A 14,177-nucleotide genomic window follows, 5' to 3' on the forward strand; every position below is an offset into this window, starting at 1 on the left:
CAGGTGCCTGGCCTGACCACAGGGGTCGCTGGTACACGGTGAGCCGAGGACCCCCTGGCCGACCTAAGAACCCCCCCCCCCCCCCTCCCCGGGTGGCACTTGGCCAATTGTGCACCGCCTCCTGGGAGCTCCCGTCCACGATCAGCAGTGGAATAGCCTGGACTCGAACCGCTGACGTCAAGGCTATAGGACGCATCCTGCACTCCTACGAAGTGCCTTAAAAACGTTTAAAAAGAAAGAAGGAAGAACAGCTTTCTAAAGCAACAGCGAAGTGTTCTAGGATTTACCTAATGTTCAGGTAGGAAATGGGGGCACATCAATTCATCCCCAACAATAATAATATTAATGTGAATTTACATCAAGTACTGCAGAAATTGGTTGTCCCTTCATATGTTAAGAGCCACTTGCACAGTCATTCCACTGTGTTTGGATCATTTAGGCATTTCACAAAAAAATGTATCAAACAACAGAGGGTTTTCAGGCCATTTAGCAGATTTAAATAAAATAGTTTTCGATGCTTCATTGTCCGCTATTTCACATAAATGTGAATATCCTTCCAATAATGTAGACCTAAATTTAAATTTCCTTTTTTTTAATTTAAACCTTAGTAAAAAGAAAAAAATACACATAATCACATATTCTATTATCATATATGGTATAAGGAGATCTGATTCTATGTTTAAAATTGCAATACTTTAAAATGCAATGGTGTAATACATATTCTCCTTTCATGTCTTCAGTGGATATGCATTGCTAATTTATATAAACATTTCAATGACAGTTGCTGTTTTGTAATTCGGTGTTATTCCGCCCAAAACATCAACGCAAGAAATGAACACACAAATAAGTTGATAATTATTAGTTTTGCTCAAATCTTTACACCAAAAAAAACATGGTTTAAGTAGCAGCTGCCTGTGTTATGAAACGAGCACGAGAGATAACATAATAGTGCACGAACACGATATAGAGAAGTGGATCGATTTGTGTTTTCATTTATTTTTGTAATACCTTCTCACTACCTTACGTAGTTCTGCTTTTTAACTAGTAAAACGTCTGCTTTCACGAAAGCAGTTAGAATGTGAGTGCTTTAACACAGTATAACTTTTTACTTTCCTGAATCAAGTGTCCAGCAATGCACCAGAACTGTAAATCGTTTGCAACTGTAAATTTCAAGAACTGTGAAACTATACAAAGTCTCTCAATGTAAACCTCTAACATTATGCCCTTGGATTGGGTTTATATTTTGCCTTTCTGCCCCATTGTGCCTTGGTGACCCTGAATTTTCACGCCCAACAAAGGCAACATTGCCTTGCCCTTTATGACCTTAACTTCATGCCCTGAGCTAGCATGACCTCTGCTTTATCTGAATTCAGCATTAGAAAATAACATCCAATGCTTGATGTCTGTGAGTCAAGTAGCTAATAACATCCAGGCAGAAGAAATTCCTGGCTTTAGGGACAAATATAGTTGGGTATCTGGTAATGGTCTGCAGTATCAAAGGCACCACTTAGACCTAGAAGAATTAATTCTGATGGAAAGTCTGAGTGAGGGTTTATCAGCACATCATTCATAACTCTGACAAGGGCCATCTCATGCAACATAGCCATCTACAGTAGGAATGTTCGGTTTCGAGGGCCAGTTCTTTCATGAGATTTCTGTACACTCCCTGTTCCCATCTTTGGTTTTCGTAGACAGATATGCTGTTGTCCAAACTTTTCTTTTTTTAGTTTTCTTTTCTGTTTCATCGCCGCTGTCGTCAATACAGTAGATGAGAATTGCTAAAGCAACAGCATCTTTGGAGAGTGAAATGGTGTATTTACATGAAATGGCTGGTAATATTGCTATTAAATGTTGCCAACAGCCCTTTGAGAATGAGGGAGTAGTTTAGTCTCCATGCCAATCCAATCTATATAAATTACTTATTCTGTCTTCAAAAAGGTTCCCATTGCCAGTTGTGTGGTGGAATACTGTTCATGTCTATGGAAAGCTACACTGATCTCCAAACTGGAACCCAGGCCTGAGGTGAATGGCCAGTAATAACAATACCAACGCACCACCTACTCATCATTGAACTGCTACTAGCACTACACTGGCCTGAAATAATCACCGGCATGCTTTTATTTTATCCCCCCCAATTTTTATTTTTAAATATGGCAGCATGTCTCCACTTTAGGAAAGTATAATGCAAAACGTTTTTTCCATTTTGTAGACAAAACTGTGATTACTGGTGCTAGGACTGGGACTAATCAAATATAGCGTTGTCACAGTCAAGTATGTGACAAAGAAGAAATGTATTCCTTACTGCCTGTTTGCAAGAATATCTAAATCATATTGCTTTTCAAATATCTCCACAGACACGTGCTGATATCTGTCTTCATTCTCATTGATTTTACTCTTGCAAATCACATCAACTTGCCTGAACTTGCTGGACAAAAAAAGGCTATTACAGACACAGAAATAAAGTTTCCTATTTTCCTGAATGTTCAAGTTGTTCAAGTCCTGATAACAAGTACTACAGCACAGTGAGAAACTGCAGCACAAGGGTGACAGTTGGCGAGTTAATTGTTGGTCACTTTTCTTTCCCACTGTTGGTCAACAGTTTTCTACTATAACCTGAAGAATGACTGTCCTTGAGGTCAATTCAATTGGCCTAAACAGCTGAGGATCACAAATCCACCGCTATGAAAACGCCACCAGTTCATACAAGTCTCTTTGGTGTGCTTTGCTCTCTAAAGGGTATCTGAAACACCAAGAAGGGCCCTAGCATAATGATCAAAATAGTAATGGAAGTATTTGGATTACCTTTATAAAACGTTACCATACTAAAAGCATAGCAAAATCTAAAGCATAGTGGAAGCATGTTAAAGCATTGGTACGCACTGCAAAGACCAGTGAGGTATGGTAAAGTTTATTAATAAACATGGAATATCAAGGTAAAGTCTGTTAAATGCACAATAAAACCATGGACAAAGCTTAGGAGAACTGCAAAAATACATTGGTAGTCTTTTATAAGGGTAGATCAACTGAATCGATATCTATGTCTGACTAAACCTTAAAAAATGATGTTGAGAGTTTAAATCATTCTCAAACAGCTAAGCAGGATTTTTTTTTTTTTTTTGGTGGTAAATTAATTTGCTGGATGAAAAAAAAAAAGTATTATCTTCCTTTTCCAAGCTACATCAGCAGGGAGATGTTATTTATAATGGATTATAATGGATTACAGGGTGGCATTTATTTAAGATAATTAAATATGAAGCTGTAAATGAAGGTTCGGTAATCTACATAACACGCCATGTCACAGGTGTTGCACTGTATACAAACTATTCAAAATGGTCTCCTTTATCAGACAGTTGCATGAATTGGGAAGTGTCTACACTGGCAATTAACCCAGTTTCAGGGATTCACACTGCTGAGCAAGCGAAAACTGGGTCACAGATCTCTCCCAACTGAATTGCTTCACCTTAATCCAACTGTGAAGATACCATCAGTTAACCAATCAAACTCTGCCGTATGTTAACAGCAGTATACTGCCTACATTTACATAGCAAAGTAAAACCATTGTGAATGCATGACAGAGGGGAGATGGATGACATTTTATGTACATATCCAAAGGTACATCATAGGCATTGATTACGGACACAACAAAAGAAGCAGGTTGGCATTAAGTATATTATGGATGGGGCTGTGAATCAGACACAGGATGTTCATGATTTCACATCCCTTTTGGACTGCACACACAGCATCTGGTCCCTTGCTATTACATGGGCAGGCCCCACAATCCGATAAGGCCTGCTGTGTATACACAAAACCATGCACTTGTTCAGACTGCAGTGCAACCATACAGTAAGCAACACACAGCCTTGCAGTCCCTTAAGACACATAACGTTTACACTGTTGCCTGCTCGAGTAAAATGTATATGGTATGTATCCTCACACCTCTCTCTATTAAGACTTTATAGGCAGGAATTGATTCTGTTACTGTGATATATTCTTCAAAATTATAACGCAGCAGCCCAAAAATACAGAACCATAAGTATTCCCCATTGTTTGTAAGTGGTGCTCAGAAGTGTCTAAACAGGGAACACCAGTCACCGCAGGCTGCAGAGAAATCTGAGCTGACATATGAAAATTAAGCTTTCTGAGTCACCTTTCAGTCACACGCTGGCCCAGTTGCTCTGGATTCAAGTACAGCAGCCTCCTGGATGGATGTTTCAGAAACAGCACCACTTGAGCAGAGAATTAGAATTAAAAATCATCATGTTTTTGCAAAGTTACTTTATACTATCGGTAACAATAAAGCAGTGTTCTTTATACTGATAATGTTTGCCCTTTGGTGTCTAAGATTCCTGCCAATTAACAGACCACCTACATGCCCTTGAGGTTATTAGATATAAAAATTAATAGATATGGCATGACAGGGTGTGTCATTGTGGGATTTCACCCAGTCACCCATGTACTGTGTATAATATGCATATAGATCTATCTTAGCAAACAAACGCCAATACACACATCTCTTCATTTACCTTTTTGTCATAGTAACATTTGGTCTGTGTAGTTTTGCATTGCTTTGCATTATGCTTCTTCCTCTTTCCCCATTCATCAGCTGCTTTAGTTTGCTAGATACAGCCAGAAACTGTGTGTCTGACGGGGATGGTAAAAGACCTCCCCTGACCTGCTCTGTGGGAACTACTTCTGATTCAGCTTTGTTCTGGACTCCTGAATGTGGTGCACTGCTTCTAATGTAGAGCACGTGAGAAATAAAACAGCCCCCCAAAGGGGAAAGCGTGCATCCATGGACTAAAACAAAAGCAGGGCAGGCTGAGCCACAAAGCAAGTATACAAGTGCATTCACGATCAGGTCTCTTGGTAGCCATGAAAACTCAGACACAGCAGACAACAGAATGTAAAATGCATTGAGAATCTGACACATAAGCGCTCCAAACCACTCTGACCGTCACATGGGTAACCCTAACCCTAGACACCAAACAGCCACTTAAATTTGTGTTTTGATGGTATATTTGTGGTGACATATTGGTGTAATTGCCAACAGTGGAGATAATCAATCATTTGTTTTTAAAATGTATTAAGATGTTCATTTTAATTGAATTATAGAGTTACTGCTGCTGGATAAACATCAACGAATAGCTAGAAACATATTCTACAATTCAAGGGCAGTTTTTTGGCCACAGGCCCAAATGTGGATTAGTATATACGGTCCAGGGCATATTTCTTTCCCTCCTGAAATATAACTACTTCTTCAAAAATGTTTAAACACACCCAATGGCATAAAAACAGCTAGAGAGCACAGAGTAGCATATTTACTTCAGTTCCTTTTCAGCTACGTCAGGCTTTCAGTATTGTATGACAGGTGGCATTGAGGGCAAAACACTTTGGTGTTGCATAACTTTGGAACACAACCATGTTCTTATGCCATACGTTCTGAAATGAACATTGTGCTCATTCAGTAGGTCCAGCAAATGTACAGATCACATGCAAGTATCCAATCACAGTACAGCATATAAAAAATAAATAAATAAAACTTTAACATTTCTTTGTACTTCAGGGTATAGATCGTATACTGTAGCCCTGGGCTTGATCAGCGTTGACCAGCAGTAACAAGTGCAGCTCAATGAGTAAATGAGTAGTGGCAGTATACATGCTTACTGACACCCCCACACACTTGCAATATGCGAGCTTTTCCATAGATAAAAAGCTTAGTCTGTCCACTATTCTCCTGTAATTGATTATATCGCTTTATTAAACTTAATCCCTAATTTATTTTGGCAAACAACGGAGAAGCGACGCTTTAGCGCCTGGTAGCCGTTTCTATGCCAATGCCTGAAGCGAGAGCCGGAGACGCCACAGGTTGCGATGCTGGTTTCACAAAGACAAATTCTATTTGATCCATCTTGACTGAGACGGCTTCTAATTCCTGGTCTGAGACCGCTTCACAGCAGTTTTTTGGTCCCCAATTTAACACCACAATACAATCACCCTACTGTGCCGAGTTTCTTCCTTTCTTGACCGAAGCCTCTATATCATTAAAATGTATTTAACGTCACAACGCGGCAGCCAGTGGTGTAAAAAAGGAAGCAACAAGATGCTGTCAATCACGACAATAAAATGTGATCAATAGAAGCAATGGAACAGATGACTAAATAATGGCTTTCAATCAATAAGCTCTAACTCTTTTCTTTTTTAATTAGATAATATTACGATAACAGACACCTACACATTAAAAGCGATATCCATAATGCTAATTTCAGTCAAAAGTAGGCTATACTTTTTCTTTCTTTCATTCTTGCTTTTTTTAAAACTATTTTTGATCCGTTATGCCGTTAAACGACGTGGGCACCGTTGTGTCAAGCATTTCGTTAGCCTGTGTCCCTTGATCGTTTAGTTCCATTACGTACATCCCCCTTATTCGTAATAATAGCAGATTCGTATGTCACATTTCAAAAAATTTTAAAATTTAATTAAACAAATTACAAAGTCATATTATATATAATCTTTAGGTTCAAATAAAATAATAGTATTAATTCATAATAATAATCATAATATAATAATAATAATAATAGCTTTGAAACTACTGATCCATATGATAACTAATTTCCAAGGTCCTATGATTTCAATCTGTTATAATTACAGGCTTTTAATTTATGCCAACTACAAACCAAACACAATACATAACTTTTAATAATTAAAAACTTTTGTTTAAAGCTACCAAGGGGAGTATATATCTGTCGCTTTTTGACAAACACACACCACATTTCCATTATCCCACAAAACAGGCAGGCATCAATCTGAACAGTAATCCAAATAAAAAACCAAAAAAACTTCAGATCTTAAATGGTACACACTACAATCGCTGACCCAAATCATGTCATAGCAATGTCTTTTACAGACGTAAATCAGTCATTAGCATATCTATTACACGTAACTAACTTAGTTTATATATATATATATATATATATATATATATATATATATATATATATATATATATATATATCAAGGGTAATCATACCAGTCGAGAGGCTCATGCGTGGAAACATGAAAGTATCCTTGGTATCAATGCAGATCGAAGAAATTAACATCGGTTTTAATGTTATTCCCCCGTCTCCCGGCTGATAGGTTCTCCAGTGCTGCGGCGCTCCTTAGACCTGCAGGGATGGAAAAGCAGCAGCAGCAAGCTGTTGCAACAGCGCCTGCGCAGACACCAGGACGGACTGACAGGTAAAAGTGCCGTCTCCGACTCCACCCTGCTGAGGGCAAAGTCACATTTTCAGCGTCAGACGGAAAGTACAGTTAAAGAGAAACAGACAAACATATCCATTCAACATCACCACGCAGCTGTTGTTAAGCTGAGTCACATGTTTTAGTCCTTTCGAGTTTTTATGTTGTTTTTCTTGTTTTACACCCAAGATATTCAATAAACAATAAAGGAGGCTGTGTGGTCCAATGGTTAAAGTAACAAGCTTGTACCCAGGAGGTCTCCAGTTCATTCCCAGCTCAACCACTGACTCATTGTGTTACCCTGAGCAAGTCACTTAACCCCCTTGTGCTCTGTCTTTCAGATAAGATGTTGTTGTAAGTGACTCTGCAACTGATGCATAGTTCACACACCTTAGTTTTGTATCTTGTAAAGCACTTTGTGATGGTGGTCCACTGTGAAAGGTAAAATATAAAGATTATTAAGTTAACCAGTTTTTTTTTCAGGTTATCTGCTCACCTAAAATAACTGCCTTGCTTTTCTTACCAGTAATGTCCCGCACTAATATTAAAACTGGCCACCATCGTTCCACTCTTCATATCAAAGACAGCAACCAAATTTTTGCACCGTTCAACACAAATGCTAATTCACCTTTAAAACATCGAACAGCTGTTTCTAAATATGTAAACATACAATAGATAAAAAAACAACTATATTACACATTTGTACTGCCATTCTGTAATTGATATGAACTGCTGTTCCAGTCTACTCCCCTGTGCAGAATCCCATATAACGCATATTTCTTTTCTTCGTTGCTCTATCTTCTTGGTCATATTAAGGGTTTTCAGCCATGACATTATTTGCATTTCCCTTTATCAGTTCAGTTGCATGCTTCCATAAATCGCTCGGTCATTAATAAACCGACTGCTTTGTCCACTGATTTGAACAATCATAGCCTGCAGAAATAAGTATGAATATACAGTAGTAGTCTAATATAGTAGTCTAATGTACAGACAGCAGTAATTCAGCCATTCAGGAAGGTGACTTTGACTGATTTTTTGGTATTGTATATGACTTTCCATGTTTTCTTCTGATATACTAATAACATTTTATGGAAACCACCTAAAAACCACCTAAAATTATATATTATATATATATATATATATATATATATATATATATATATATATATATATATATATATATATATATACATAATACAGACATTCTATATTTAAGGTAGAAGACACAAGTCTGAAACAACATCCTCCAGACTAACTGAAGACATGTACAACTATATTAGAAAATAGTAAATGGGTATGGAATAAAGTGAAAGAGGAATCAAACTCAAAGGGAAACCTTTGAACAAAGTATATCATCTAAGCCCAACACTGGTTGACGTGCCTGCAGATTATATAAGCATGATGTCATCTGTATCTAGTCTGTTAATTGCAGTACAGGGTGTAGGAACATTCTGTAGGCTAAGATAGCATAATATGCAGTCAGCAAAATCCATTACAAAAATTGTTAGTAGTGAGCACGTGTAATTTTCATGGCAAAATGAACTAACCTCGAGATGTACAGCATTTAAAATTATGACTATTAGTGGTTATTCTTATTGACCACCTGTATAGTATAGAATATGTGCTTCAAATGATGGCTTTCTCTCACATCAAAGCGAAAATAAAGATTATATAATCTGATTGTAACATACATATATTTTCCTGGATGTTTAATACATTTATAATAATGTTTGCTATACCTGTGATCCTCACCCAGGTGCTGAAGATTGTAAAATACCGGTCACACCTTTAACCTTGATCTAGGGTTACACTTGCACTTTCTTTCAACTCTGATCACATGCTCGCATAATGTTCAATGTGATCTTTGCTGCTTGTTGAATAAACTAAATTATCTGTAAAATCTTCAAAAAAGTTTTTCTTGTAAACCTCTTGCATAAAAAAACAAACAAACAAAAAAAACATGTTACCCAGTGCTGAAGTGGTTTCCATTTTGGTGCTTTAAAATGTTGAACTCATCTGGTTTGTGTGGAAACACACCAACCATAAATATGATCATCGTTACACACCATGTGTGATTGTGATATTATCGGATTATTTCAAGAAACCGTGGCACTGTGAAGATTAGCTGAATCCGTGTTGTAGCAGAGAAAATCATTCCCATAAAAAAAGTAGTAATATTAACCTTGAATGAAAGACAGCAAATTGAAACCTCAAGTAAGGTACTAGGTAAAAAGAGAAAGAAATGTAGCTGATAAAGTTATAACATCCTGAGTAGAAGTCATACAAACCGGTTCTAAAGAGGAAGGGTTATGATTGGGGGGAGTGATACATTGGGAAAATATCTTCTGAAATACAAGCAAGTCCTCCTACCAGCTTCCAAAGACAACGATTCTTGAGACAGTAGCAAGACACCTAGGGGGGGCCTTTTGGAAACAAAACATGTCCCTATTTGTCTATAAATACACTGTTCTACAGGACTTGGAGGGTGGCTGCAACGTATATCCAAAACATCTGAACATATAAACTAAGATGTTTGGAAAATGAGTTATATAACTTTTTGCACAGGTTAGTTCATCCTTTATCTGTCCAAGCATGAAACTGGGTAATGGTAAAATGTTAGACTATCGTTCATTTTTCAAAAGCAAAATTTTAAACTTAACATTCCCATACAAAATAAACAATTGGTATTCCTATGATAATTGTCTTGGAATTCATCATGAATTTGTACCCACAGCGTAAAGAGAAAACATAGATGCTGCTATCATTACTCCTGCAAACCATATGAATTGGAAGCTGCCGGTTACCAGCGTTGTATTTATTCCTACTATCTAACATAACATACATATTGAAACATACTGTTTTCAAGTACAGAACTTCCATGCCTCTCTACTGTTTTAAAGAGTTAAAGAGTTGCTTTTCCTGAGACAACTACGGTAGATGTTTGCATTTGCCTACTTTTGTGTTATTTTTGTGATGGAGCAACGTAACAAGGAGTGGTCAAAGCACATAATGATCCTTAATGCTTGAACTAACTACTTAGCTCACCGTGTTTTCATTGGTAATGAATATGGCAATAGCTTCCCTGGTCACACTATTGGCAACACAGCTCAACCCCATCACTTTGGCTTGGCCCTCTTACAGTAAAGTGATTGGCCATCGACACTTAAAAGGCTGAATTAGTCCAAAGGTGGAACTTCCCTTTCTTGGGCATTGAAATAAAAATTTATATATAATGTCTCCTGAAGTTTCTGCACCTTGATCTCGCATTACAAAGCACTTTAAACATGTATATTTTTTATATGCCTAACAGAAAAAAAAAAAAAAAACACGTCTCTATAATTTGTGGATTGCCTTCTTCCTTCACACTTAAAGCTAGCAATAATTGATGCTGAACCATGTATTCCCGGGGGGTTAGAAAAGTAAACCAAACTGTCCATACTGGCGACAATTCAGAGACAAGGCAAAGCTGTAGGGATCAAGATTCTGTTTATTTAGCATTCTAGCTTCAGAATGTATTTTCTTGAGGTCTACTAAATTGGTAATTGCCACTCAATTCGTATTTCTGTTAATCTCTTTAAAAAAGCAAATATAGTACATTTTGGGACAGATCAGGTTTTAAGCAAGACTAGCACTTCAGATATCCACTGGAACTGATTACTATAAAAAGATTCCCAATCCCAATGATGAAATTCTTTATTTCTGACACTGTATAGAAATTACACTTCACTGTATAGAGATTACAAAAGAGCAGGGGAAAAATAAACACTTTCATATATACAATTACGTATTTGAATTTGGAAATAAGCAATTAAATACAAACATGAAAGTAAAACCTAAAATTCTACAATGCTAAAATCTCACTTTAGGACCACATGCATACAGCTTCTCATTGCATACAGTCACATACTCCATAGGCAAAGACACACTAAAAACACTGTGCAGCACCTATCCAAGCAAGAAAAGGTCACATTGTCAGATTAAGAAAACACTTCAAGGTACCCTGAAGTTAAAGAGATGTTCAGGGTACCTGTGGTAAAGTGTTAGTAGATTGATTTGAATTGCCGATGTATTCCTTTTCTCCTAACACTATCATTATGCATTCTTTATTTTTAATAGCACTGACTAGAACTTCACAATCTTACTCATACTTCACTATTTTGTGTCTTCAATATTTGGGACAGATCATGTTTTAAGCAAGACTAGTTCCCACAGCAGATTACATACATCTGTATATTTATAACTCAGCTTCATTAGGAAAATTAATCACTTAGGTTGTCATAACCTTTACGCAGAATTAGCTTTATTTCAATTATCCAAAGAGTGCTGGCTTTTATTTTACTTTATTGTCACTGTTTAGATCAAATTATAGACCATGACACATCTGAAAGTGTGACTGAAACATTAATATATGCTGGTTGTTAGGCGCTTGTAATCAGCAAATGGTGTCAGCTTTCAGAGCTAGCTTACTGCACTTCAACCCTTAACCCCTTAAGAGTTGCTTCCTTGACTTAAAGGGTTAACTGTTAGAATGAGCCATGGAAGCAATTCCCATTGTCAAGGATAGTATTTCCAAGTCACATTGCTGTCAGCGTTAGTTTATCCAATTTTGGGATTAATTTGTGAGCAATCCGGTTAGTTTTATTTCACAAGCTTCTCAAGTCTCGGTTAGACCCTGCAGTGTTAGAACTGTGATTAGAATCTGGTATTAAATGGGTTCTTCCTCTTGTGGTGCTGCAGATCGATGCAATTTGGGAATCCATTTTGATTGGCTTTGTGGCAAGGGGAAAGCTCTTAATGTAAATAGTGTGTGTGTGGCAATCTAAGGTTGGCAGGGATGGGGTTAAATCTGCCTACGCCAACAATCACAGGTGTGACCATTCCCCAATTAGGTAACTGAATGCTAATTGGGGAGTGGCCATCTGTATAAAAAGAGAAAAAAAGCCTTTGTTTGTTGGAGGAGTTGCAATTTTTTTTTTTTTTTTTTTTGGTACTGCTTTGCAATGGTATAGTGAAGGCGAATGACCAGACTGTTTTGTGTAAACCTTTTGTTTAGGTAAGGTTTACAGGGTTTAACCTTAAAATCAGAACCCCAATCATTAGGCAAACCCGCAGGGAACAAGGATACCATTTCTCCTGTAAATCGTGTATCTATCATTTTCTTTTGCAGCAGCTAGTAAAATTTTTTTTTTTTTTTTTTACGGAGCAGCAGTTCCCTGGTGGTTGATTCATTTGTGTCGCTTAAGAAATTGTGCTGATGAGCTTTCTTTCCCCTATGAGATGGTTACACAGCAAACAAAACTGTTAGTTTACAGGTAAAACAAACTATTGACTCCTACAAGCTTGCTGACCTCACTCTCCAAATAGCATTACCATGATTACGAAGGAATAGATGAAAAATAAAGGATAACGCCATGCTTATCTTTTAACTTTTACATTATTTATACAATGTCAATTTGAGTCTTCACTTAACAGTATGGTATAACTCATTATACATTTTCTGACAGGCCTAAAATTACTTTTTCCCTCAATCCCAGGCCTTCAACTGAGCATCACTTGAAAAAACAAACTGCAATGTATTCAGTGGGAACCTGTTTTCTGTGGTTTGTGTGGAGAGCCACAGCTCATTTCCAAGTTCCTGTTGTGCTGTGCTTTTTTGACTTTAGACTATGGTAGTGCTTGCTTCATTTTGTGTTGCCTGTATCATTTTTATTTTTATTTTCCACAGTTCTTTTTTATCCTTCATTGGTGCTCTAAAGCATTTATTTGGTGCTTGCAATGTCATCACAAACAAGCCAGCTGCATGGAGGCTGGCTTTCTTCAATATGCAAAACAAAACATTACAGGTTGCATTTTTTTTTGTGTCTGTACGATCTGTTTTAGAAATAGCAGTATTGATATTTAAGTATGCTAAACAGAAAAACATGAGGGATCGGCGTGGGTTACACAAAGGTAGGAAAAGCATGGACAACCTAGGACTTCGTCCTTGATTAATTATGTCTTTTCTCACTCATTGTTTATTTTTCTGTTACATTTTATAACCTAATAAATTGACATACTGCATCTACAAATGCCATTTTGTAATAGGTATACCAAAGACACAGCTCTGCAAGCTAGTGGACGGCAGCCATTATACAGTGCAGTAGAGAAATGTATAAATACAAATCTCAGTATTACAGCAACAAAGCCACAGCAGAAGGTAACATTTCCCAGAGAGGGGAGGGGTTGTGTTTCACTGAGCCTACCAAAGTGAGTGACATGCTATTTAATAGAATTTATTTTTTTTTGACATTGATTTATCATGGATCCAATTAACCTTTTCTAGCAACCTAAAATAAGCCACCTGAGTCCCGGGTAGGGACACTAGTGTGGATTATGTGCACCATTTAACAAATTTTACAAGCATTGTGACACTGTATACTTGAGTGCAGTTTACATGTGTATCATACTATAAGTCACTCACAAACTACATGCATAACACTGATGATGTGTATCTACATCTATCACACACACACACACACACACACACACACACACACACACAAGGTATAAACCACGACAGGCCGTGCGGTTCCCAAGATATATACCATGCCTAGGGTGGCAATTTACATATGCCTGCTATACCTCATCGGAACCGCACTGCCCGAAGTGGTTTATATCGCTTAAAACGTGGCTGTCATTTGGGGGATAAAAATAATTTCAAATAATTAAAACACATTTTAAATTAAGACAAAACCAGAAACTTTTATTGTATATGCATATGCAGTGTAATATAGTCCCTAATTTAATTTATTATTCACTTATTAAAAATAAATTGCACATATCTGTTTATTGTGAATTTCTGCATTGAAAATGGCATCTCACTAGAAACTAGAGGACTGAACACACCATTTACAAATCCATTATTGGATTTCCATCTACAGCTCACAAGACATTGCACAAGT

The 14,177-nt window shown here is 37.2% G+C and overlaps 1 protein-coding gene across 1 annotated transcript in view; it reads right to left on the bottom strand.

The window, feature by feature from the left end:
* The window catches only part of LOC121296672 (FH2 domain-containing protein 1-like), a 36,948-nt gene extending 29,735 nt beyond the window's left edge, over nucleotides 1-7,213 (bottom strand). Inside the window, exon 1 of the mRNA XM_041222443.1 lies at nucleotides 7,028-7,213. The gene's annotated coding sequence lies outside the window, so the exon portion shown is untranslated. The remainder of the gene's footprint in view (nucleotides 1-7,027) is intronic.
* Between the last annotated feature and the right edge of the window lie 6,964 nt (nucleotides 7,214-14,177).

This window comes from Polyodon spathula, chromosome 2 (assembly GCF_017654505.1).
Source record: "Polyodon spathula isolate WHYD16114869_AA chromosome 2, ASM1765450v1, whole genome shotgun sequence".
NCBI lineage: Eukaryota > Metazoa > Chordata > Actinopteri > Acipenseriformes > Polyodontidae > Polyodon > Polyodon spathula.